Below are 27,130 nucleotides of genomic sequence, written 5' to 3' on the forward strand. Positions count from 1 at the left end.
TTCTTAATACGAGCACTTAGTTCTTGATCGTCTACTCTTATTATTCCCTCTTGGTTGTTGTACATATTGTATATGACCCGTCTCTCCCTATAGTTTACCCCTACATTTTTCAGAATCTTGAAGAGCTTTCACCATTTTATATTCTCGAACGCTTTTTAGGGGTCGACAAATCGTATGAACGTGTCTTGATTTTTCTTTAGCCTTGCTTCCATTATTAGCCGTAACGTCAGAATTGCCTCTCTCGTGCCTTTACTTTTCCTAAAGCCAAACTGATCGTCACCTACCACATTCTCAATTTTCTTTTCCATTCTTCTGTATATTATTCTCGTAAGCAGCTTTGATACATGAGCTGTTAAGCTGATTGTGCGATATTTCTCGCACTTGTCAGCTCTTGCCGTCTTCGGAATTGTGTGATTGATGCTTTTCCGAAAGTCAGATGGTATGTCGGCAGACTCATATATTCTACACACAAACGTGAATAGTGGTTTTGTTGCCACTTCCCCTAATGATTTTAGAAATTCTGATGGAATGTTATCAATCCCTTGTAAGTAGGCTGTTTAGGTTTTTTTATTGGTAACGCCACCGCCACGTAGCGCTCTGTATAAAAATCACTGGCTGTGCCGTGTGCAGTCTGTGGCTGGTTTGCATTGTTGTCTGCCATTGTAGTGTCGAGCAGCGGCAGCTGGATGCTAACAGCGCGTAGCGTTGCGCAGTTGGAGGTGAGCCGCCAGCAGTGGTGGACGTGGGGAGAGAGATGGAGGAGTTTTGAAATTTGTAAGAATTGGTGTCATGAAGTGATATATATATTATGACTACGAAGGGAAATACATTGTTTGTTCTCTATTAAAATCTTTCATTTGGTAACTATACCTATCTGTAGTTAGTGCCTTCCGTAGTTTGAATCTTTTATTTAGCTGGCAGTAGTGGCGCTCGCTGTATTGCAGTAGCTTGAGTAACGAAGATTTTTGTGAGGTAAGTGATTTGTGAAACGTATAGGTTAATGTTAGTCAGGACCTTTCTTTCGTAGGGATTTTTGGAAGTCAGATTGCGTTGCGCTAAGAATATTGTGAGTCAGTTTAAGCACAGTCTTGTATAAATTTTTCTAAGGGGATGTTTCATATGCCGACCCTTAGCCAAGGATACCTCAGTGGAATCTTCTGATTTTTTCTTGTAGTTTGTGTAATTAATGTAGATTTTGTTTATTGCTAGCGCGTAATTGTAGAGAGAATCTCTTTAGTAGTTGTAGTCTTTCATTGTTGTACAGTACAACAGTTGTAGCATGCATGTAGAGTTGCACCAAGTATTTCGCAGCTGCGCTTGCAATTAACTAGATATTATTTTCTATGTTAATGTATTCTCTTATTTTTGCTCTTCAAATTGTTTTTTTTTCTGTGTTGTCGTGTGAAATATTGTGACAATAATGGCGTGTGAAAAACGTAATACCAGGCTCCAAAGTAAACTGAGAAATGACAGTGAAGACGAAAGCAGTGTGTTAGCGCCACCGAGTAATGAATTAACTAATGCTCGAAGTAGTAATTTGGTAATTGTACATAGGGAAATGGAGCGGGCTGCAAACAATGGTGTAGACAGTGAAATAAGTAGTGAACAGGGAACAATTATCGATCGATCAGTCGGCAACAGCTCGCCTCAGGATTCCGAAATGGCAGGACACATTCTTGCAAATACTGTAGATTCAGGTTTTGCGTCCTCACTGCTTTCTCAAATAAGTCGAGACACATTTTCTGTTTTTCAAACTGCGAATATTGCCGGTTCAAATGCATTGCCGAATAGCACTAAGGAACATGTTTCAGACACCAGTGCATTGTTATTACAATTAATGCAACAAATGGGACAAAAGCTTCAAAAGTTAGACACAATGGAACAAAATCTTCAAACGTTAGACACAATGGAACAAAATCAGAGACAAACACAGCAAAAGCTTCAAAAGTTAGACACAATGGAACAAAATCTTCAAAAGTTAGACACAATGGAACAAAGTCAGAGACAAAACACAGCAAAAGCATCAAAAGTTAGACACAATAGAACAAAATGAGAGACAAACACAGCAAAAGTTAGACGCAATGGAGCAAAAGCTTCAAAAGTTAGACTCAGTGGAACATACGCTTGAACAAACACGTGAAGATTTAACTACTGAATTACATAAAATCGAATCGAAGTGTCAAAAAGTCTGTAATGACGTAAAAACATAAATTTGTGAGCATTTCCAACCTATGTTTTCGCGGCATGAAAATGCATTACAGAATCACGAAGCAGCCATAAAAGAACTGCAAACAATTGTTCATGAAAATCATGAGACCTTGCAAGCTAAAATTGACTCAGTTGCATCTACCGATTCGGTTACGCAACTTGCAAAAACTCAAGCGAACTTAAAGGACACAGTAGATACTCTGAAAATTGGTCCAGAAAGACACATGGAGGATATTAGTTCATTATCAGAGAAAGTAGTTGAACTTTCGGATCAGCTAAATAATTTATCTACGAAGGTAGATGATAATCTGAATGACACAAAACCGGTAGTCTTTAATGACACAGAAGAGTTGGAACAAATTAGGAAATTCAAACAAAATCAGAATCAAATTAATACGCAACACCAAAGAGAAATCCGGGAAGTACAAGATCAGCTGACACAGGTAACACAAGAATTACGTATTTCAGAGGACACTCGCAATCCAATACGGGAAGAGGGACATAAAAATACGGAACTGCCACAAAATAATAACACAGGGCACTTTGGAGATTATGAAAGATATTGGCAAAGTACACCGAATTTTGAGATGGAACCGCCGAAACGACGTAACAATGACCGATATGCGACCCGCCGACACGATGATTTTGACTATAAGCTGTTCATTACTACACGTAAATTCAAAACATTTAAGAATTCTGGCAACGACATTCATCCACAAGCGTGGCTCCATCAATTCTCTCATTGTTTCCTCCCCCCCCCCCCCCCCCCAACTGGTCATTAGAACACAGATTAGAATTTATGTGTGGCTACTTAGAGAATGAACCAGCTGTAAGAATGCGATCTGTCATTCATGATTGTCACAGTGAAGGAGAATTTTATCATGCCTTTCTCTCAGCATATTGGTCTCAAACTACACAAGACCGAGTAAAACATAGCATCATTATGATGAAACATTTCGAAGAATCTGAATTTTCCAGTCCTATGAAATATTTAGAAGATATGTTGCATAAGAATCAGTATCTTTCAAACCCATACAGCCCCGCAGAACTCATCCGCATGTGCTTAATCAAATTGCCTGAACATTTACGACACACTATTTTGGTAGGACGTTGCAAAGACGACACTGAAGCTTTTCAGCGACTCTTACAAGAACTAGAAATTGACACAGACAGTCGCGAGATGCGAAAACAGGAAAACTATCACTAAAGGTCACATCCGTCGCAATTCCGCGATGAAAGAAACAATAACTGGACATGACAAGGCCATTCTCACATCACAAATCGTGACCAAAACAGACACCACCCATATGACAACCACTGGCAGAGCAATAGTTACAGAGAAAGATCGCATTTCCGTAGTAATGAATATCACAGACAAAATCAGAGAAACAAACAATACGGGAACCAAAATATTTATTATCAAGGGAGACGGAATAACTGCAGACGCAACGGTCCAGCGCGCAGTTACGATTCAGGGAGAAATTCTCCACCACGTGACCGACAAGAAATTAATTACAGAAATTACCGACATGACGACAGACGATATGATCGTAACGACAGACCTGAATTGCAGCAGAACTGGCGGGATTCAAACAGAGCAGGGCCCTCTCGGCAAGGTGAATTTCTAGAAGTTGGGTCTCCTAATCCCAATAACGACGCGCGCCAACAAAGAAACAGACAATGACTCGCACCCCAGGCAGCCGCGTGCGCCGGCTGGCTCAGAGAAAAATAACATAGACGCTAACCTTGAGCAGAATTCCAGTGTTCCTTACCGACGTAATCACAAGATAATTGCTTTTCAGTTGACAGTCTGCGTACTAGGAAGGGTAAAGGATTGCACCACATTTCACATGTAAAACCGTTTATTTAGAGATAATCTGTTTTTTTAACTTAGTCCTTGCCATAAAACATTTCACTTCATATTTCTAGTATGCTTTGTCACACTGAGAAATTGTTAACATGCAACAATGTTTTGAAGTTAACTATCCAGTCTAGAACCTAGGGAACATTTTTAAACAGAAATTACGAATGCATTGTTATAGTGAACAGACGACACATGGTTGTTATTTGTACATTCTTGCTTGTTAGTTGCACGATTACGTAACGACTATAAGGCTTACATACTTAGAACATATACTGCTAATGAGATTTTAGTGCAACATTTTGGTTTACTTGAAAATACATTCTGGATTTAAAGTACTTTCTGTGAGATACCAGATGACACAGTGGTTAGTTTATGTGACAGCTACACGATTTTATCACGACGCTACTAATGAGTGACAATTTACAATGTTGCTTTTGCAGTTTATCTGTTTTATATCTGCACAATTTTTCTGAATTTTTCTGGAAAGTAAAACATGTTTTAGTAGTAACGTTTGTGGTATAGCTACAATGAGACAGCCTTTTCTGTAGCACAACAATACGTACAGTACAGTACTTACTTCATCACGGCAATAAGCGTAATAACTAAGATATCTATACGCAAAGCATTTCAATTTCGTTTATCATGAGGTAAGTACATTGACTTCTGCAGAACTTAGCTTTCGGAGGACAATAACTACGACACTTCCACAGAGATTGTCTTACAGCAAGACGCACATTTAACGCTACAGGACACACATTAAACTATTTATTCTTCAACATATTTGAATTACCAAGGTTTTCCGTGATACATTTCATTCCATTGCTGTAACCTGTAACATCTGAGGATACAATTACATTAATCCTCAGGGGGGTACGCGCCTACTTTGTGTACCATGTGTTTGGCAAGCACAAGGAGCCCTAGCTAATATGGTATTTGCTTATACAACTTTACACATCGGTACCGTATTTCTCTAACACATTAATTACACAGCTATCTGATCATTTAACTGAGAGAAACAAACTACATCAGTGACAGATGTTTACGTAATTACACAGTTGGATAGCTTCACACTTACGAAATTGTATTTTGTCTGTACTTTGTGAACAGTTCATACTTTTTCAGAAGCATTGTGATACTATGAGAGCTTTGAATGATGTATTTGGTATGGGGTCATGATTTTTAAAGTACGTTTGAGGTAGATGACCCTTTTGACATGAGCACAGATTTTTTTTTTTAGGTTTTGAAATAGGAAGCCACGACGATTTTGAGATTTGGTTGAGGTTTTATGATGTTATGATGACGATGTGTATTACGCTGTTGTGGTATGTTTATGATCAATAGGCTAATGCTATGTGAGGAATTTGATTATGCTATGTATTTCTTATGATTAAATATTGAAGAAGTGTTGACAAATATGTATATGTGTAATAAAGCAAGGAATAATGAGTAGTGGTTAGAGACTCTGGTTTGTGCAAAAGGTTGTTGGAAACCAAGAATCGTACTTTAAGAGTTATGAAATGTGTGTATATGCGTGAATGTATCACTATGGTGGCGAAAATTTTTTGGACACTATTATATTTATAGGAATTTATTTTCTACACATATGCAACGCAAACTCTCAACCTGTGAATATATTTTTATATGAGACTACCACTGTAGCGGAAACTGGTGTCGTAAATATTTCGGTAAGACAATTAAGTGACCACCTGCACGTAATGCGTCGTGGGCACCCAGCTGCGCGACAACCACCTGATAAAAGAGAGCCATTAGTGTGTGCCTCTCAGAGGCACAGGTAAAAAAAAGGCAATTATCCTCGCTATTGACATTCCTTTGTAGAAAGCACCGCAAATACGACACGCTCGTTACTGAGAAAGATACTTACATCTGACACCTGATTATAGCAAACGTCTTTCTACGAGAGTTGAGAGAATTCTACTAACTTATGAAATGTCACATGACTATTGAATGATATTTTTATGCTTTGTCCATAGTTGCTTATTTCATTTGATATCTGTTTTCCAGCTGTGTTGCAGCATTGGTTTTATAAAATTAAATGCATTTGCTAATGTGAACACTTTCTGTCGACAGATCTATTAAATAATTATTTTATGATCCACATTCTGTGAAAAAGGAGCTCTTGGAATGGAAAGAGCAATAACAAACGACTAATAACAGTAACTGTATATCTAATTTTCTTTTCAAGTACTTGGTAATTTGTTTAATACAATAAGTTGTGGTGCACCACTTTAATTACATAGTCATTAAGATGTGATTACAACTTTCCCTTATCTGCATTGTTGTCTTTAGTGTACTATTTTTTCTGCTTGTGGGTTTGTCATGTTTAGGTATAAGTTATTACATTTATTGCTGCTTGCTATGCTTACTTGCATTTTTTATTCATTGCTGTTTGTGTTAATCGTTTTGTGCTGCTGCATTGCGTCGTCCGTTAGTTTAGCATCTGAGCTCAGTAGATTTTAAGTTAGCTTAAGAGGGGGTAGACTATATAAGAAACTAACTATGATGAATTGGAAGAGAAGCATTGAGAAGCTATATGAAAACGATTTGGCCAAAAAAAGTAGTGTATAGTGGAGAAAAACTATTTTTGAAAGAGGATGAGAAAAGTACAGAAAGCAGGTATAGATAGGAATTTTTGGAAATAATGAAGAACGAAGGGAGATCTCCGAGAAGTAAAGAAAGTTTTGTTTGCAAAATACTGCAGTAAAACAAACCCTGCCCTTTCCTTGTGTTATCCCACTATGTGTTTGTGTACCCTTGTGTATTTATGTTCATCCTGTCTTTAAATGTTGATTTTATAAGACTTATGTTGCAGAATTTTTCTAATACTAAGCTACATTCACTATGATGAGGAATACTGTTATCCTCAAATATAATTTGCATTAATAACATGCTATTTACTTTGTAAAGATGTTTACACATTATTTATTCTGTTTTGTTCTAATGCTCATGTGTGAGGTTGATGTATCGAAATTTATTCTGATCTTTTATGTATGTACTTATGTCATACTTTTTGTAACACAGATGTATTTGCTATTTCGATTCTTTTGTAAAGCCTGTACTACTGCAAATGTTATCTGGATTGTTATGTTCTTTAAAGATTGTTTTGTACCTTTGTTAGTGTATTCTTATGTTATAAAATTGTAATTGACACCAGTTCATCAAATTAAGTAACTTGTAAATTACATTTCACTGCACAAGTTTTTGTTGGTCGTAGAATATGGACAATATGTGAGAAGTAGGGACTGATAGTGTTTGCACATGTGTTAATAACTCAGTAAGGGACTGGATAACAGCATTGCTGGTTCTAAGGCCATTTCAAAAACAATTTTTCTGAGTGCACAAGTGGTGGTTATGGACTTGTTATATTATCCGCAAGACTCTTCAATGGTGATTATGCGCCTGCACAGTCAAACAGATGGCTGCTGGCCATCTCTACAAGGACTACAGTGGGTCTACACCTTTGATGACCCACCGATACCATTATTTCTACAAGGACTGCAATGGGTCTGCATCTCTGGTGGCCCTCCAATACCATAATCTCTACCAGGACTACAGTGGGTCTACTCTGTGACGACCTACCAACCAATATTCTATAAAACTTCGACTGACTCTGCTGTGAGTTTGCTCTGTTGTGGCGCATTACCTGTCTGCATGTCAAGAGTCAGCACTGTCTTTCCGTTGGAAGGACAACACTACTTCTTCAAGACTGCATGGAAATCCACTACTTCCATGTACATTTTCTTTTGCTACTCAGACTTTGAGAAAAACACTGCAATTTTACTTTGATGAATGATCAGGACTGTCTTTATGGACTGTGAGAAAATTTTAGCTTTTGACCAACATTGTATCGATAAGTGTGTGCATTTCATTTCTTTGTCACTGTAATTATGAAAAAATTTTTCAAATCTGTATTGGCCACTGCCCAAAACAATTTGTAAATTTTTTGTGGGCAGCATGGGGGCTATGTAAGTAGGCAGTTTAGGTTTTTTTATTGGTAACGCCACCGCCACGTAGCGCTCTGTATAAAAATCACTGGCTGTGCCGTGTGCAGTCTGTGGCTGGTTTGCATTGTTGTCTGCCATTGTAGTGTCGGGCAACGGCAGCTGGATGCTAACAGCGCGTAGCTTTGCGCAGTAGGAGGTGAGCCGCCAGCAGTGGTGGACGTGGGGAGAGAGATGGCGGAGTTTTGAAATTTGTAAGAATTGGTGTCATGAAGTGATATATATATTATGACTACTAAGGTAAATACATTGTTTGTTCTCTATTAAAATCTTTCATTTGCTAACTATACCTATCAGTAGTTAGTGCCTTCAGTAGTTTGAATCTTTTATTTAGCTGCCAGTAGTGGCACTCGCTGTATTGCAGTAGCTTGAGTAATGAAGATTTTTGTGAGGTAAGTGATTTGTGAAACGTATAGGTTATTGTTAGTCAGGGCCTTTCTTTCGTAGGGATTTTTGGAAGTCAGATTGCGTTGCGCTAAAAATATTGTGAGTCAGTTTAAGCACAGTCTTGTATAAATTTTTCTAAGGGGATGTTTCACCCTTCAGCCTTGTTTGGCCTAAGTCCTCCAAAGCTCTTTTAAATTCCGATTCTAATAGTGGATCCCCTATCTCTTCTAAATCGACTCCTGTTTCTTCTTCTATCACATCAGACAAACCTTCACCCTCATAGAGGCATTCAATGTATTCTTTCCACCTATCTGCTCTCTCCACTGCATTTTTAACAGTGGAATTCCCGTTGCACTCTTAATGTTACCACCGTTGCTTTTAATGTCACCAAAGGTTGTTTTGACTTTCCTGTATGCTGAGTCTGTCTTTCCGACAATCATATCTTTTTCGATGTCTTCACATTTTTCCTGCAGCCATTTCGTCTTAGCTTCCCTGCACTTCCTGTTTATTTCATTCCTCAGCGACTTGTATTTCTGTATTCCTGATTTTCCCTGAACATGTTTGTACTTCGGGTTCGATTCCCGACGGGGTCAGGGATTTTCTCTGCCTCGTGATGGCTGGGTGTTGTGTGTTGTCCTTAGGTTAGTTAGGTTTTCGTAGTTCTAAGTTCTAGGGGACTGATGACCATAGATGTTAAGTCCCATAGTGCTCAGAGACATAGTACCGTACCATGTTTGTACTTCCTCCTTTCATCAATCAACTGAAGTATTTCTTCTGTTACCCATGGTTTCTTCGCAGCTACTTTCTTTGTACCTATGTTTTCCTTCCCAACTCTGTGATGGCCCTTTTTAGTGACGTCCATTCCTCTTCAACTGTGTTGCCTACTGCGCTATTCCTTATTGCTGTATCTATAGCGTTAGAGAACTTCAAACGTATCTCGTCAATCCTTAGAACTTCCGTGTCCCACTTCTTTGCGTATTGATTCTTCCTGACAAATTTTTCTTTTCTTTCCTTTACTGCTTGCTCAATATACAGATTAAATAACATCGCGGAGATTCTACAATACTGTCTCACTGCCTTCCCAACCACTGCTTCCTTTTCATGCCCCTGGACTCTTACAACTGCCATCAGGTTTCTGTAAAAATTGTAAATAGTCTTTCGCTCCCTGTATTTTACCCCTGCCACCTTTAGAATTTGAAAGAGAGTATTCCAGTCAACATTGTCAAAAGCTTTCGCTAAGTCTACAAATGCTAGAAACGTAGGTTTGCCTTTCCTTAATCTTTCTTCTAAGGTAAGTCGTAAGGTCGGTATTGCCTCACGTGTTCCAATATTTCTACGGAATCCAAACTGATCTTCCCCGAGGTCGGCTTCTACCAGTTTTTCCATTCGTCTGTAAAGAATTCGCGTTAGTATTTTGCAGCTGTGACTTATTAAACTGATAGTTCGGTAATTTTCACATCTGTCAACACGAGAACTATTTACATTTTTGTGACAAGCGAGATTTCTCTCTCAAGCTAAATATATTACAATGATATAATTTTGAATCTACCTCGTATGTTATATGTCAATACTGCCTGTAAAATGGGTAGTAAATAGAGTTGGTAGTAAAGAGATAATAAATTAAGATGTCATGCTGCACGCTGAAGCTTTTGCTGCATGGGCAACGGACGTTTAGTATGCGATGAACTGCATTCCTGCTGTAAGCGAGAGGAAATTTACAAAAGTTTTGAAATTGTATTGAATGATTGTTGTAAGACGCTAGGTGCTCTTATTATAGAACACTGGATGAGTAAAGTTTAGTTACTTTGCCCTCCATTTAAAGAAAAGCTAGTTTTTCACGCAGTTCAACTTTTGTGTCATATTTCCTGAACTGTTTGTCGTGCAGTTGTATACATTTGGAGGCACATTTATTAGCACATGTTGATAATGTCTGAAAAATGTGCTGGGAATGGGGACCGTAGTAAATAAGTTATAAATTAAAACGTCATGTTTCATGCTAAGGTATTACTGCAAGAACAGTGAAAACGTAGTAAGCGATAAACTTTCTTCCTTCGTATTATTCTGTGGGGCTGTCACTGGTAAAAGTGTTGGAAAAAGTATGAAATTATGATGAAAGTTCGTAGGGAGTCGGTAACTTCTCCTATTCTTATATACTGCCATTAAACCGTGTAGGTAATTTACTCGCCTTCAGTTACATTGCCCCAAGACTGATGCGTGATTTGTAACTATAATACTGCTACTGTATTAAACATTTGACGTAGGATTTTAGATCTCAGTGAGCAGAGTAAGAGAGCATTTTAAGTTTTTTAAATTCGATCTATAACTGTATGAAATACTGAGAATCACGTGTGTGTTAATCTTGGCATCTGTTAGATAGGCAACCAGCAACTGTAACTGTATGACGTGCTTCCCATTTTAGCTGTATATCAACATAGGTGTTACTGGACAATAACAGGTACATAGTCTTCCAAAGGGATTTGTCGGAGTTCACATGATCATACATTGTATATAAATCAAAGTTACACATCGAAATGAAAAGTTTAGCTTCACGGCAGCTGTCACTAGTGGCTTCATGTATTTGCCGATAGATGTCTCCTTCGTGCTGCGAGTTTTCCCTCTCACTTGCAGGGCCGTTCTCCAATACGCTTCGAGTCATGATTGCGATAATGTAGCAACATAAGACGTATTTCGTTATCCGTTTCAACAGGTACAGCAATCTGCTGCTTCAACGATGGATGCGCAGCAATAGGCGTATGGATGTCCCATTGAGGCATTACCCTCCACAGTCGCCTGCTCGCATGACTCGTGACCTTTAGTGCAGCATTCTGAAAGACACGGTCTATGACCTGCCCTTTGTGTGAAATGCGAAGCTGCATAGCAAGAGCCGTGAACACAGGAACTCAAGAGACACTCCCAACAGTGTGGGATGAGGTGCGCAGTCGTCGCCATATTTGTCGTATGTCCAGTGCAAGACATACTGATCATTTGTGAAAGGTAAATGAAATTTTTTATCCTAAACGATTTTATATGATGTACCTCTAGTTTTTACGTGCATGTATGAAATAGATATACTCTCCAGTCTCATGAATGTGATCACTTCATATAGTCGATGTCAACGTTCCACAATCACTTGCATACGGCAGGTTACAGGGCAAGCAGTGGAAGCACGTGGAAAACAGACTAATCGTTCTAATGTGGATACAGAGCGATTTATTTGACGCCCGAAAATACACGATCACCGGCTAAACTGCTCAGTTTGTCAACTGTTCGCGTGCTGTCGAGGGTAAAGTATGCCGTGCATGGTATGTAACCTCCCAACAGTTTAAATGCTGTAACCTCGGAATAAAATGTGACTAACCTCCCAATGAAAATTGTGAGTCACATATAACCTTTAATCAATTAACTGACTTTCAATTTAAACTGGTAAACTTTGGACGTCAGCAGTGCTGCATCACCGCCCTGGAAGATCATTCTGACTAAATTGAAAATTCTTACCTCAATACAGTCGCCGGATAAGGCGTATATATCTGGTCCCATAATAAATTTTACAGGCACAGCCCAGTGCAATGCAGGCCGCTAGATTTGTAATGTATATAAGAAAGAACTGATTTTTCTTTAGGATAATCGGGATGACCATGGATAGGAGCAATTAGTAAAATCTTTAAATTCAGATGAATGGTTGTCAAAAGTTAATTTCATAACAAATATTATTATTAAAAGATTTTTAAACATTTACATGGGACTTGATACAACAATAGTACAAAATCAGTTGTTACAAATTACATACGCGCGCGGCTATGTATAGTAATTCTGGGTTCTTCCTTATACTACATAGCTCAGGCCCCGCCATCACTCTCCACGACCGGCCAAACCGCCCGACTGCGAGCTACTACTACTGCTGTTGCTGTTGCCTACACTGCTCTCTGGTCTGCGATTCTATTTTAGCTTACATATCGCAGGCAGCGCGTGAGCAATCCATCGAAGTTACATCTGCTGGAGTGCGCTAGCAACAAATCCCTTAGTCATGGACCTCTTACAGGTTATGCGAAGCCAGCACGAAGACGATAGTGGTGAACGGTGGCAGCAGAGATGTATAGGGGTGATAAGACCTGCAACTTTTGAACACCTGACTACCCGGATGAACCAGGGGGCTACCAACAGTGCCTCTTCAATCACCATTTAGCGAACGTTGCCTCTGCAGAAGGGGCCTGGTTCTGGCACCCATGTTGACTGCTGTTCGATTCTAGGCGCTATAGTTTGGAACCACGTGACTGCTCCGGCCGCAGGTTCGAATCCTGCCCCGGACATGGATGTGTGTGATGTCCTTAGGTTAGTTAGGTTTAAGTAGTTCTAAGTTCTACGGGACTGATGATCTCAGAAGTTTAGTCCCATAGTGCTCAGAGGCATTTGAACCACTTTGACTGCTGTTCATCGGCGAAGAAGGCTGGAATTGGCACGCCAGTACTGCAGCTGAATGTCCACTGAGTTGCGGCAGGTTATCTTTCCAAATGAATCACATTTTATGCTTCATCAGACATCTGGCCCTTGGCATGTACGGCGTGAAACGTCTGTAAGCGAACACCCCGCAACGAGGAGTGCGCATGTAGGTTTTTTAGGTTAGACAATTCCCTCCCTAGGCTCGACAAGACGCCTCCTGAGAGGCGGAAAGGTAGGAGTAGGCAAAATGCAACAGAGAATAACAATATTAAAGTGCTAATTTTAAACTGCAGGAGCGTCTATAGAAAGGTCCCAGAACAGCTCTCGTTAATAAACGGTCACAACGCCCATATTGTACTAGGGACAGAACATTGGCTGAAACCAGACGTAAACAGTAATGAAATCCTGAACTCAGATTGGAATGTATACCGCAGAGACAGGCTGGACAGTGAAGGGGGAGGCATGTTTATAGCGATACGAAGTGCAGTAGTATCGAAGGAAATTGACGGAGATCCGAAATGTAATATAATTTGGGTGAAGGTCACGGTTAATGCAGGCTCAGACATGGTAATTGGATGTCTCTATAGCCTCCCTGGCTCAGCAGCTGTTGTTGCTGAGCACCTGAAGGATAATTTGGAAAATATTTCGAGTAGATTTCCCCACCATGTTACAGTTCTGGGTGGAGATTTTATTTTGCCGGATATAGACTGGGAGACTCAAACGTTCATAACGAGTGGCAGGGACAAAGAATCCAGCGAAATTATTTAAACTGCTTTATCTGAAAACTACCTTGAGCAGTTAAACAGAGAACCAACTCGTGGCGATAACATATTAGACCTTCTGGTGACAAACAGACCCGAACTATTTGAAACAGTTAACGCAGATCCCCCCCCCCCCCCCCCCCCCATGAACCATGGACCTTGCCGTTGGTGGGGAGGCTTGCGTGCCTCAGCGATACAGATGGCCGTACCGTAGGTGCAACCACAACGGAGGGGTATCTGTTGAGAGGCCAGACAAACGTGTGGTTCCTGAAGAGGGGCAGCAGCCTTTTCAGTAGTTGCAGGGGCAACAGTCTGGATGATTGACTAATCTGGCCTTGCAACATTAACCAAAACGGCGTTGCTGTGCTGGTACTGCGAACGGCTGAAAGCAAGGGGAAACTACAGCCGTAATTTTTCCCGAGGACATGCAGCTTTACTGTATGATTAAATGATGATGGCATCCTCTTGGGTAAAATATTCCGGAGGTAAAATAGTCCCCCATTCGGATCTCCGGGCGGGGACTACTCAGGAGGATGTCGTTATCAGGAGAAAGAAAACTGGCGTTCTACGGATCGGAGCGTGGAATGTCAGATCCCTTAATCGGGCAGATAGGTTAGAAAATTTAAAAAGGGAAATGGATAGGTTAAAGTTAGATATAGTGGGAATTAGTGAAGTTCGGTGGCAGGAGGAACAAGACTTCTGGTCAGGTGATTACAGGGTTATAAACACAAAATCAAATAGGGGTAATGCAGGAGTAGGTTTAATAATGAATAGGAAAATAGGAATGCGGGTAAGCTACTACAAACAGCATAGTGAACGCATTATTGTGGCCAAGATAGATACGAAGCCCACACCTACTACAGTAGTACAAGTTTATATGCCAACTAGCTCTGCAGATGACGAAGAAATTGAAGAAATGTACGATGAAATAAAAGAAATTATTCAGATAGTGAAGGGAGACGAAAATTTAATAGTAATGGGTGACTGGAATTCGAGTGTAGGAAAAGGGAGAGAAGGAAACATAGTAGGTGAATATGGATTGGGGCTAAGAAATGAAAGAGGAAGCCGCCTAGTAGAATTTTGTACAGAGCACAACTTAGTCATAGGTAACACTTGGTTTAAGAATCATGAAAGAAGGTTGTATACGTGGAAGAACCCTGGAGATACTAAAAGGTATCAGATAGATTATATAATGTTAAGACAGAGATTTAGAAACCAGGTTTTAAATTGTAAGACATTTCCAGGGGCAGATGTGGACTCTGACCACAATCTATTGATTATGACCTGTAGATTAAAACTGAAGAAACTGCAAAAATGGGGGAAATTAAGGAGATGGGACCTGGATAAACTGAAAGAACCAGAGGTTGTACAGAGTTCCAGGGAGAGCATAAGGGAACAATTGACAGGAATAGGGGAAAGAAATACAGTAGAAGAAGAATGGGTAGCTCTGAGGGATGAAGTAGTGAAGGCAGCAGAGGATAAAGTAGGTAAAAAGACGAGGGTTGCTAGAAATCCTTGGGTAACAGAAGAAATATTGAATTTAATTGATGAAAGGAGAAAATATAAAAATGCAGTAAATGAAGCAGGCAAAAAGGAATACAAACGTCTCAAAAATGAGATCGAGAGGAAGTGCAAAATGGCTAAACAGGGATGGCTAGAGGATAAATGTAAGGACGTAGAGGCTTATCTCACTAGGGGTAAGATAGATACTGCCTACAGGAAAATTAAAGAGACCTTTGGAGAGAAGAGAACCACGTGTATGAATATCAAAAGCTCAGATGGCAACCCAGTTCTAAGCAAAGAAGGGAAGGCAGAAAGGTGGAAGGAGTATATAGAAGGTTTATACAAGGGTGATGTACTTGAGGACAATATTATGGAAATGGAAGAGGATGTAGATGAAGACGAAATGGGTGATACGATATTGCGTGAAGAGTTTGACAGAGCACTGAAAGACCTGAGTCGGAACAAGGCCCCCGGAGTAGACAACATTCCATTAGAACTACTGACGGCCTTGGGAGAGCCAGTCATGACAAAACTCTACCAGCTGGTGAGCAAGATGTATGAGACAGGCCAAATACCCTCAGACTTCAAGAAGAATATAATAATTCCAATCCCAAAGAAAGCAGGTGCTGACAGATGTGAAAATTACCGAACTATCAGTTTAATAAGTCACAGCTGCAAAATACTAACGCGAATTCTTTACAGACGAATGGAAAAACTGATAGATGCGGACCTCGGGGAGGATCAGTTTGGATTCCGTCGAAATGTTGGAACACGTGAGGCAATACTGACCTTACGACTTATCTTAGAAGAAAGATTAAGAAAAGGCAAACCTACGTTTCTAGCATTTGTAGACTTAGAGAAAGCTTTTGACAATGTTGACTGGAATACTCTTTTTCAAATTCTAAAGGTGGCAGGGGTAAAATACAGGGAGCGAAAGGCTATTTACAATTTGTACAGAAACCAGAAGGCAGTCATAAGAGTCGAGGGGCATGAAAGGGAAGCAGTGGTTGGGAAAGGAGTGAGACAGGGTTGTAGCCTCTCCCCGATGTTATTCAATCTGTATATTGAGCAAGCAGTAAAGGAAACAAAAGAAAAATTTGGAGTAGGTATTAAAATTCATGGAGACGAAGTAAAAACTTTGAGGTTCGCCGATGACATTCTAATTCTGTCACAGACGGCAAAGGACTTGGAAGAGCAGTTGAACGGAATGGACAGTGTCTTGAAAGGAGGATATAAGATGAACATTAACAAAAGCAAAACGAGGATAATGGAATGTAGTCCAATTAAATCGGGTGATGCTGAGGGAATTAGATTAGGAAATGAGACACTTAAAGTAGTAAAGGAGATTTGCTATTTGGGGAGCAAAATAACTGATGATGGTCGAAGTAGAGAGGATATAAAATGTAGACTGGCAATGGCAAGGAAAGCGTTTCTGAAGAAGAGAAATTTGTTAACATCGAATATAGATTTAAGTGTCAGGAAGTCATTTCTGAAAATATTTGTTTGGAGTGTAGCCATGTATGGAAGTGAAACATGGACGATAACTAGTTTGGACAAGAAGAGAATAGAAGCTTTCGAAATGTGGTGCTACAGAAGAATACTGAAGATAAGGTGGATAGATCACGTAACTAATGAGGAGGTATTGAATAGGATTGGGGAGAAGAGAAGTTTGTGGCACAACTTGACTAGAAGAAGGGATCGGTTGGTAGGACATGTTTTGAGGCATCAAGGGATCACAAATTTAGCATTGGAGGGCAATGTGGAGGGTAAAAATCGTAGAGGGAGGCCGAGAGATGAGTACACTAAGCAGATTCAGAAGGATGTAGGTTGCAGTAGGTACTGGGAGATGAAGAAGCTTGCACAGGATAGAGTAGCATGGAGAGCTGCATCAAACCAGTCTCAGGACTGAAGACCACAACAACAACAACAACAACAACGCAGAACAGGGAATCTGCGATCATAAAGCGGTTACTGCATCTATGATTTCAGCCGTAAATAGAAACATTAAAAAAGGTAGGAAGATTTTTCTGTTTAGCAAAAGTGACAAAAAGCAGATGACAGAGTACCTGACGGCTCAACACAAAAGTTTTGTCTCCAGTACAGATAGTGTTGAGGATCAGTGGACAAAGTTCAAAACTATCGTAGAATATGCGTTAGATGAGTTTGTGCCAAGGAAGATCGTAAGAGATGGAAAAGAGCCACCGTGGTACAACAACCGAGTTAGAAAACTGCTGCGGAAGCAAAGGGAACTTCACAGCAAACATAAACATAGCCAAAGCCTTGCAGATAAACAAAAATTACGCGAAGCGAAATGTAGTGTGAGGAACGCTATGTGAGAGGCGTTCAATGAATTCGAAAGTAAAGTTGTATGTACTGACTTGGCAGAAAATCCTAAGAAATTTTGGTCTTATGTCAAAGCGGTAGGTGGATCAAAAGAAACTGTCTAGACACTCTGTACTGAAACAGAGGATGACAGACTAAAGGCCGAAACACTAAATCTCTTTTTCCAAAGCTGTTTCACAGAGGAAGACTGCACTGCAGTTCCTTCTCTAGATTGTCACACAGATGACAAAATGGTATACATCGAAATAGACGACAGAGGGATAGAGAAACAATTAAAATCGCTCAAAAGAGGAAAGGCCGCTGAACCTGATGGGGTAACAGTTCAGTTTTACACAGAGTATGCGAAGGAACTAGCCCCCCTTCTTGCAGCGGTGTACCGTAGGTCTCTAGAAGAGCGTAGCGTTCCAAAGGATCGGAAAAGGGCACAGGTCATCCCCGTTTTCAAGAAGGGACGTCGAAAAGATGTTCAGAACTATAGACCTATATCTCTAAAGTCAATCAGTTGTGGAAACCCAGCTCGCGCTATTAGTTCACGAGACTCAGAGGGCCATAGACACGGGTTCCCAAGTAGATGCTGTGTTTCTTGACCTCCGCAAGGTGTTCGATACAGTTCCTTACAGTCGTTTAAGAACAAAGTAAGAGCATACGGACTATCAGTCCAATTGTGTGAGTGGATTGATAAGTTCCTAGACAACAGAACGGAGCATGTCATTCTCGATAGAGAGAAGTCTTCCGAAGTAAGAGTGATTTCAGGTGTGCCGCATTGGAGTGTCGTAGGACTCTTGCTATTCACAATGTACATAAATGACCTAGTGGATGACATCGGAAATTCACTGAGGCTTTTTGCAGATGATGCTGTGGTGTATCGAGAGGTTGTAACGATGGAAAATTGTACTGAAATGCTGGAGGATCCGTAGCGAATTGACGCATGGTGCAGGGAATGGCAATTGAATCTCAATGTAGACAAGTGTAATGTGCTGTGAATACATAGAAAGATAGATCCCTTATCATTTAGCTACAAAATAGCATGTCAGGAACTGGATGCAGTTAATTCCATAAATTATCTGGGAGTACGCATTAGGAGTGATTTAAAATGGAATGATCATATAAAGTTGGTTGTCGGTAAAGCAGATGCCAGACTGAGATACATTGGAAGAATCCTAAGGAAATGCTATCCGAAAACAAAGGAAGTAGGTTACAGTATGCTTGTTCGCCCACTGGCTGAATACTGCTCAGCGGTGTGGGATCCATACGAGATAGGGTTGATAGAAGAGATAGACAAGATCCAACGGAGAGCAGCGCGCTTCGTTACAGGATCATTTAGTTATCGCGAAAGCGTTACGGAGATGATAAATAAACCCCAGTGGAAGACTCTGCAGGAGAGACGCTCAGTAGCTCGGTACAAGCTTTTGTTAAAGTTTCGAGAACATTCCTTCACCGAAGAATCAAGCAGCATATTGCTCCCTCCTACGTATGTCTTGCGAAGAGACCATGAGGATAAAATCAGAGAGATTAGAGCCCACACAGAAGCGTACCGACAATCCTTCTTTCCACGATCAATACGAGACTGGAATAGAATGGAGAACCGATAGAGGTACTTAGGGTACCCTCCGCCACACACCGTCAGGTGGCTTGCGGAGTATGGATGAAGATGTAAAAGGAGGGAGCGTTATGGTCGGAGGAATGCTTTCGTGGCATTCTATGGGTGATCTCGTCGTTCTGGAATGCTCAGGCTCAGTGGATCGACACTTGTATGCATCTATCCTTGGGTACCAAGGCCACCCATACATGCAGTTTGTTTTTGCTCAGCACATTCGCATCTACTGGCAGGACAATATAATGTATCATACAGCTCGTAGTGCAAGGGTGTCGTTTGAAGATCACCAGGATGATTTTTCCAAACTCCCCGAATTTAAATCCGATCGATAATCTGTGGGACTACCTTGATCGGGCTGCTCACGCTAAGAATCCTCAACCATGAAACCTAATGCACTGGAGTCAGCATGGCTGAACATCACTGTCGATTCCATCCAGAAACTCATTCACTCTTTCCCTGCACGGCTGGCGCTGCAAAGCGTAGTATCCTTCGTCAGATGATCACATTAACATCATTGGACTATGTATAAGCCTTGCAATGTTATGCGTAACTAATAATGTACTTAAAATTTCAATCTTCGTTCTTGTCAAGGCAGAGAGATGTGAAATCACATGAATCTTTTGGATGCACACTTTCTGTCGCATAGCTGACAACACAGAAATTTACTAGCACAAGGTTCCTTGTCAAATAGGTGCCGAATTTTTCGATCGTCATAAAAAGCAGTTATTTAAAAAAAAATCTTTGTCGTTGTGTATCCATAGCTAATGAGAATCCCCATGATTTCATGAGATAGTATTTACTGTGAATGAAGCGTGTGTTATTACGTCACGCCAATACAAAATATCAAACCACTTGCCACCAAAAACACCGAACTCGGATTCATTTATCAAAAATATCCCGTCCAAGGCTTTCCTGTGGTGCAACAAGAATTTTTTATAATTTATTCTCAAATACTTTAAAAAATTAGCAAAAATCTTTTCTGAGATGCGAAAATACCTGGGAAGAGAGCTTCATTAGAAAACAAAAGTAATAAAGTTTTTCATAGAACAACGCACTTGCACTGAAATATGATCATAAAATGATGAATTTGGGATATTTGAAACATGAGAGGTAAGAACATCTGCCCTTTTCAGATTCGGCACCTCACCATCTTGCAGCTATGCCTATTATTTATTTATTTACGTAGTTTACGCCCACATTGGAGCACTAAAATCACAAATAGTACAACAGAGTCTAGAATGATTGAGTTTAAGTCTTAGCAGTCAGCAATTTCTTCGTTTCCCAAAATTTCTTCATTCGTGGTGATCTGGCTGCTTGTTCTTCTGCAGTTATGACATACTTCTTCCATTCTGGTGGCTTGAATGTCAGCCATGTGTATTTGTTCTTCAGAAGCAGTTTCTCTTCTCTGTTTTGAATTTGGTATGTGGTAATGTTCATTTCATCCCGATCACTTGGTACTTCTTTAAACCATATGCTTATGGTTTTACTGTTCCAGAAGTTGTCAAAAAGCTACTTCAGGATTCTAATATTTGGTGGGCGAGATATGTGGCCGAAACATGCAATCCTTGTTTTCAGCATTGTATCAATAATGAATTCACTTTCTTTACACTGTACTGATTGGGCAAAAGTCTCCATGCCCGTTAACTTGATGTCTTTTACTGATAATTGCTTGAGTATTTAGTTTGAATAGTGTTTCACCTGCATATGTTGCTTCCGGTTTAACGACGGAGGAGTAATGTCGAAATTTAGCATTTATTGCAAGAGATCATGTTTTGTAATTTGTCCTTCCCTTCGCTCGCTGTAGTTTTAGTGTTCTACAATCTGTTGATGCTCTTTCATTAACATTCCAGGTCATAATCTCACCAAGATATTTATACATTTATACTACTGTAATTTTTTTATCATTGTGGTGTATGTTACGGGATGTGTCAACTGGGAAACTGGGCATCATTTCTGTTTTCCCAAACGAAATTTGCCATCCAATCTTTGATTCTAATCGTTCTAGTCGTTGTATCTGAATCTTTGCTTCATCAACATTGTTTGCTGACAGCACCAAATCATCTGCAAATGCAAGGCAGTTAAGTCGAATCTATCTTCCAGTCTTAACAGATGATGGGCATATCTTGTTCTATTCACTCATGATTTTCTCCCGCAAAAAACTGAATAATAATGGAGACAATCGATCCCCTTGTCGGGGGCCAACATTAATCTCAAAAGGTTCAGAGAATTCATTTCTGAACCTTACACTAGCTTTGGTATTTCGAAGAGTGTCGGCAAAGAGGTTGACAAGTTTCTAATGTAAACCAAAGTCTTTAAAAATTGACGGTAGAGATTCACGATGGATACTATCGTAGGCTTTTTTAAAATCCACAAAGGTGATCACTATCTTCTTATTTTTGAGACTTTGATATTTCATTATCGATTTGAGACTAATAATTTGATCAGGACAGATTCGTCCTGGACAAAAGCGTTCCTGGTATTCGCCTAGTTCACCATCAAGCTGTTCATTAATTCTGAAATATAGAACCTTAGGCAAACTTTTATGAGTAATTATGTGGATATGAGGAGTCTTCTATCGAAAGAATCCACCGGTGTGGACAGCTATACCTATAGTTACAAAAAGTCGTGGCTGTAAACTGGTAGGGGTATTTAATGAGTGGAAAAATGTTGACAATATAGCTGCACGGGCCATCTCATTTGTTATCTTTCATCACTACATTTCCAGGCAAATATACAGAAAATACTGACTTCCTCGAATAAATAGCCGATCCCTGATTAGAACTTCCGCGATGCTCTTCAGCTGCCAAGTGTTAGGTGGTGATTGAGCTGTTTAGCATACCGCTAGAAGTCCAATATCCACTGACCTACATGGAATGAAACCTTCCCATCTTATCATGTAGATTTAATAGAAACAACGTCACGCAACAGAATAAGTCTTATTAAATAAATATTACTGAAAATGCTAGGGGTTGTCCTACGATGCACGGAAGTATGATTACCCTACCACAGAGGAATATATCAATATAGGGACTCATATAACTACAAAAGGAAACTATCAGTCACTATAACAGATTGGCTTATTACCGTCAAACATCAAGCAAAATGATTGACTCACTGAATCAAGCAAATAAGCAGTTAATAAATGGAAAAAAAAATGTTTAAAATCATGAAATACAGCCTTGACATACGTGGGTGATCTCATTAAAGTATAATTTGACATTATACTGCGGATACGGCCAGTGACAGCTAGAATGTTAGTGATTTAAGGAAATATCCCAGAAAAGCGAGTACCAACACCAGCATGTTCTTCAAACTGAGAAGAGGGGGGGGGGGGGGGGGGGAACCAGCTGACTGTGAACTGCGAAACTGAACCTTCTTCTCTCCATTCTGCGAGTTTTCTGTGCTATGCGGCGTCTCCCGCATCCAAATTTTCATCTCCTTCTATCTTGCCAGTCCTCTTCTTTCTTGGTCCTATCCTGCATCACACTTCCCACTTCATCGTTTCAATCTAGGCGCGGCCTTCCTCTGTTTTCTGTGCCTTGGAGGTCTGCAGAGCCATATTTTAGAACGACATCTTTCCTCTGGATTCTTCTAAGGTGTGCATACTGAAACGTCACCTTTGAAAAATTATGAATGACTGTGCTGGCAAACTTCTACGTTATTTGATTTTCAAACGGCTGAGCAAAACTGAACGTACTCAGACAGTTTTCTCTTTACTTATTCTGATTATCGCTAAGCTGACAGACAATATTTTTAGCGCAACGCATTCTCACTTTCGATAATCCCTACAAAAGAAAAGACCTGACTAACAATAAGCTTTCATGAATCACTTACCTCACAAAAATCTTCTTTACTGGAACTACTGCAATACAGCGAGCGCCAATACGGCCAGCTAAATAAAAGACTGACTGAAGGCACTAACTACTGATAGGCACAGTTAGCAAATCAAAGATTTTGATAGAGAACAGCCGGCCAGAGTGGCCGAGCGGTTCTAGGCGCTACAGTCTGGAACCGCGCGACCGCTACGATCGCAGGTTCGAATCCTGCCTCGGGCATGCAAGTGTGTGATGTCCTTAGGTTAGTTAGGTTTAAGTAGTTCTAAGTTCTAGGGGACTGATGACCTTAGAAGATAAGTCCCATAGTGCTCAGAGCCATTTGAACCATTGATAGAGAACAAACAATGTACTAACCTTAAGAGCGTTCAAAGATCATTTTGTGACATCCAATTAAGCACACTTCCTTTTTCTGATGGGCAAACGTCCAGATCGTCCGCTCAAAACTCAGGCATCTCTCTCTCCACATCCACCACTGCTGGCGGCTCACCTCCAACTGCCCAACGCTACGTGCTGTTCACATCCAACTGCCCAACATTACGCAAGCGAATATTCCAACAATGAGTCCAACCAGCAACAGGCTACACACAGCGCAGTCAGCGATTTTCATACAGAGCACTACGTGGTGTTACCAACACAAAAACCTAAACAGGCTACTTACAATACCATGTTAGCTGTTACCTATAATTTTTTTCTAGAAGAACGTTGCTAACTCTCATCAGCTCTCGTAAAACTTCATTACTTATTTTCTCTGTTCTTGTTATTTCACAACTTCGTATCCAAAACTCCGTTTCCACTGCCTTTAAATTCTTCTCATTGCCCTGGAGGCTTCCCATAGTTCAACACTATACAGAGCCATACTGTCAACTGTAGTTTCGTATATCCTCCTTTACAAATTTTTTGAAGTAGTTTTATTTCAAATAATGGAGTGTAACTGCTTAATTGCTATCTTTTCATTGTGTGCTTTATTTCCTCTTTGGTGCCATCTGTACCGAAATGATTGTCCCTAAATATAAATATGATCGACTGCACTTCACAGTGGATCCACCATCCACAACAAAATCCCTTCCTTTACCTCCGATAATCAAGTATTCAATCTTTGTAAAGTTTTCATGTCCCACTGCTCACATTATTTCTTAAGGTTTCTTAACATATAAGACACATCCGCTTCTTCTTCGGGAAATATGACGTGATCGTCGGCGAAATTTAAGGAGAACAGAATGTAAACACGTATTCTAATTCCCATGCTTTTGCACTTACTTTTCCTATTTTTCAGTGCACCATTTAAAAATATTTTAAGGGCGGTAAGCGCTAAGCAGCATCCTTTCTCAGTCCCTGGTTAACTTTTAGGTTTCTGCGATGTAACTTCTCAACTTCAACAGGACAAGCAGTGTCTGAACACAGTTTTCTAACTTTTTACGAATATTCTCGTTGGTCATGTCGTTCCACATCCTGGAAAGTGGTACACTATCACAGGCCTTCTGCAAGTCTATAAAAACCATATGTGTCTCTAAGTTATGTGCCATTCTCTTGTGAGTCACTTGTCTAATGCTACAAATTTATTGATACAACACCTTCCTGTCCGAAAGCTACCCTGTTCTTCTACTTCCCCCATCTCTCTCAATTCTATTTTTAAGGTTCTTACCATATGATCTCGATACAGAACTGTGATACCTTTAATTTGCGCACTCATCCTTGATTCCATCTTTAAATATGTTTGTGATGTTATCTTCTTTAAAATCGACAGTGCTCTCGTCTCCACTAAGACAAAGGTCAAATAGCTTTACAAGATGTTCAGGTAACGCGTTTGGCACCGCCTTCAACAACTCCATCTATTAAACCCCATGCTTTGCCACGTTTGAATTGTTTAACTGTATCCTTTACTTTCGCTGATGTTATCTCCTGGATTTCTGTGATTTTCATCGCTCCAGTGGAGCATGTATATTGAAATTATGATATATCTTCTTTATACCGTTCTTCCTAATATGTCTTCCATGTATCTAGGCTTAACAATTGTAAGTTTATACGACTTCTGTCATTTGATCTTATTGTCGTATCACCTTCTATGTTCCTTTGGACTACCTATGTAGTTATTAATTTCTACAAATTTAAAGTCCCAAATAGCCTTTTTTGCTGTAATTAGGGAAGAGGGGAGAGTGTAAATGTGATCCTCTGACACAATATCCTTCAGTCAGATGAAGAAGAGAGTTAGTAAAGCTAAATTATAGTTCCCTCATGAATAGACCATGCTGTGGTATCGGCAGTGCGATTATAGATACATCAAAGCATGTGCTTGTAAAATGAACCAAATCTTTTACTGAATTCGCACATAATTTTAAAGGAAATTTATAATGAAATTATAAAGGAATGTTGCATGCAACTTGTGGCTGCTCTACAGCTTTAAGGACTTTTCCATCAAAGTGAGATTCATATTTCAGTCTCTAACTTCAATTACTTTGTCTTTATTTGCTTTAATATCGACGGGAAATTTACCTCGCACCTAAACATGTCCATTGGCCTCATTATAAACCACACAGCTATCTAGATGATCCTACAGATGGGCATGTCAGCTCGGTCATTGCATTGCTGTTTCACTTGAAACAAAAAAAAGCTGCTCTTGAAGATGAAAAGTAAAAATATCTTGAAAGAACAGAAAATATGGCATCCGTCTTGAGCTGATTTTCTTCATTGAAAGCCCGACATTTGTGTCCACGTTTGCTTCTACAGTAACTATATTCCAAGATTGCGCGTTTACTACTGCCTTTGGTATAGTTTTCTGAGTAGGGTGTTGTTTCTGTGTCCTGTTTTAACTTACAATATTAATGTTACGCAGAGGAACATCCGGTTGCTGTATCAAAGTATTATAAGGATGAGTCTGAAATATATGTTGAAACTTCATTCTTATACATTAGTTCATGATTAACATAAATTACATGAGACAAACAGTTTCATTTATTTATTGTAGTTGGTAGGAATAAGGCCGAACACGAAATTACTGCCTCAGGCGACATATCGGCACAGGGTGAAAGATAGCTGTGAGGCATTGTAGCACCTATCAAAAAATACCTTCCCAAGTCATTACATACGATATCTTTTAGAGAAACGTTTGTAGCAATACTGTACATAAAATAGTGTCGTTAGTCTCTTACGTGAATTTAAGTGGTCACAGGAACTATCAGAAAAGGAACAATTTAATTTTCAAGCAACAAAAGCGTTTCAGTGTTCCTGACAGACTTTGCATCTTCACCAGGATCATAAAATGGGACGCATAACGAAACATCTTTCGGCCAAGATTCTGCCAGCATACTGCAAGATATTACTCTCCATATCATGTCTGTTAAACCATTTATCCTCAAAGCTAGCCGCACTAATAAAGTTCCCCGAGAGGGTAGCATTCATTAGATGTCGTGTCGTTCTAGTTCCGTCAGCAGTCCAGACAGATTGCCCTTTAGGAAACTTGGGCGGAAACCTCTGAAGTGCCACGGAGCAGAATGATTACTTGTGTCCAACCGCTGATGTAAAAAGTACGGAAGCTACACAAAGAGGTAATGAACACAGTACGGTAGAGCAACAGGAAGCCCTGGGGAGCAGTGCCGGTTTATTTAGCGAGGCTGATTGAGGACAGCGGAGAGGAGCAAGACAGTTCGTTCAGTCTGCCGACTCGTGACACCGTTAAAGAAAAGAGATGCTTTGTTGTGTAACAGTTCAAGGAATAGGACCCTAGAAAATCTTAGTGACATCGAAGCAATGGCTTCATCATAATACGTACCACTTAAGAACATTTACAAGGGTGTTGTCTGCCGAAATTTATTTGCAAATGAGGTGTATAGCAACAAACTGATCAGATGTATGTTCAGAATATTTGTGTAGTCTTATGAAGGCGCCCTCCAGCAGTAATATGCCTAATGTCTCCTTCGCAATGTAAGTTTGCAGTATCACAGTTAGAAATCACTTACGAGTGTACTTTCCTGGATCCTGTGATACCGTATGAACAATGATTTCGCGAATGTCACATCTACTAAATTGTAAATTTTCTTAACTGCACAGACTGTAGATACTAAAAGACATACTTAAAAAATGTCTTAGATAACTACAACTGATAGCGAATCATAAAGCGAAGTCCACACCGAAATAATTTTCTTTGGTGGTCGTTTGTTAAAATGTTAGATTACGTACAA

Source organism: Schistocerca gregaria, chromosome 6 (genome assembly GCF_023897955.1).
Source record: "Schistocerca gregaria isolate iqSchGreg1 chromosome 6, iqSchGreg1.2, whole genome shotgun sequence".
NCBI lineage: Eukaryota > Metazoa > Arthropoda > Insecta > Orthoptera > Acrididae > Schistocerca > Schistocerca gregaria.